The following is a 1,642-nucleotide window of genomic DNA, read 5'->3' as shown; positions in this document are numbered from 1 at the left end:
CAATAGGTAAAAAATAGTTTTTATCTTCTCTTTTTCTTACATTTTTCTTGTGTTTATTTATTTGTGTGGGTGTCTATGTGTAGATATGTGCACGCCAAGGTACATGAGTGGAGGTCAGAGGATGATGCTGTGGAGTCAGTTGTCTCTTTCTACCAGGCTATGCTTTAACGGACCCCCAGACCTTAGCACTACCAACACCATGGTTGTACCATTGAGGCCATAAAACTCAGCACATAGATAGCACAACCTGCAAAAATGAAAACAAAAATCTAAGTCCATCATTCTGGGAAAGTCTCTAAATGTACTAACCTCAGTCTTTGGCTTCTGCAGTTCTGCTTCTAGCTAACTGTTCTTGTTAACTGAAGTATGTCAACCCAGGATATGATTTTTGCACTTAGAGATCTCACCCTGAGAAAGACTCTGGGCTACATTGAGATCCTGAGCACGCAGTGTAGTCCCTGGTTGGCTAATGAAGATTTTTTATTGGCTCAAACTCATGTTCAAGTAGTCTTCCCTGGTGGACACTCCACAATGCCTATACCCACTGAGCCATCTGATTGGTCCACCTTTCTGTTCTAATATGTTCCCTTTCAATGAAAAGGAATATGATATTTATTCAAAAAAATTTTGAAAGCCAAGAACATACCTGTCATATTTTTTAGTGAGTTATCACAGTGCCCAAGGCATGACAAGGGGCTGGGAAAACAAGGTGGCAGGAGCAGGAGTCTGGACTGTCACATTTCCATCCACACATAGGAAGCCAAGAGAGACAGAGAACAGGAAGTGGGGCCCAGGCCCCACTTAAACACTGAAAGCCTGCCTTCGGTGATATACTTCTTCCAGTGAGGTTCCACATTCTAAGGACTCTATCACCTCCACTGGATGAAGAGTTCAAATACATGAGCCTATAGGTCAAAGTTCTCATTACAACCACTACATCCTTCCTATGTGACTGATGGAAAATATAAGAACAGTTTTGATACGGCAGTGATCAGGCATGTTCAAGTTTAAGTAACATTTCTTCTCTTCCTCCTGATTGTCACCTTAACATGGAGGACTAAGTTTTTGGAGGGGCGGTGAACATGAGCAGGCAGGAGCCGCTCCAGTAACACCTTCAATCTTGAGGTCTTGGTATGCGTCCCCATCCTCAGGTAGGAATTAGTTTTCGGCATATGCAGAAGCGCATATGTAAACAAAACATGGTCTCCTGGCTCCTACAGATCCAGAGATAATTGCCACAAGTTTCCATGTGCCACGGCCTCAGACATTCCTGAGTCTTCCTCAGATCTTTGAAACTAAAATCATCCCTTCACACGTGCCTAAATGAATAGAGAAATACAAAATAAATATTGGCTGGTGTAGTATAGATTTTACTGAAGCAAGGGCTGCATTTCTTAAATCAGAAACAGAGGAGGAATTTCATAAACTTAATGCACCCGTTTTCAGATGAACTACATATACTACTATTCCAGAATTCATGATGGTGCAAAGTTCTCTCCCCTAAAAATATGGAAACATAGATTCCTCTCTTCCTCCTCTCACTGGCTCCTGTGGTGAGAGGGCAGTATTCCCTGTCCCATCATGCCTTGGAGAGGTCTCAACCCCTCAACATCTTCCCAAGATAGAGCAGCATCATTCAACT

The 1,642-nt window shown here is 42.5% G+C and overlaps 1 long non-coding RNA gene across 1 annotated transcript in view; it reads right to left on the bottom strand.

Annotated features, from left to right (window-relative positions):
• Nucleotides 1-462: 462 nt before the first annotated feature.
• The window catches only part of LOC113833599, a 14,079-nt gene continuing 12,899 nt past the window's right edge, over nt 463-1,642 (bottom strand). Inside the window, exon 3 of the long non-coding RNA XR_003481584.2 lies at nt 463-1,319. This is a non-coding gene — a long non-coding RNA (uncharacterized LOC113833599). The remainder of the gene's footprint in view (nt 1,320-1,642) is intronic.

Source organism: Cricetulus griseus, chromosome 2 (genome assembly GCF_003668045.3).
Source record: "Cricetulus griseus strain 17A/GY chromosome 2, alternate assembly CriGri-PICRH-1.0, whole genome shotgun sequence".
NCBI lineage: Eukaryota > Metazoa > Chordata > Mammalia > Rodentia > Cricetidae > Cricetulus > Cricetulus griseus.
This window is presented reverse-complemented; position numbering and strand designations above follow the sequence as displayed.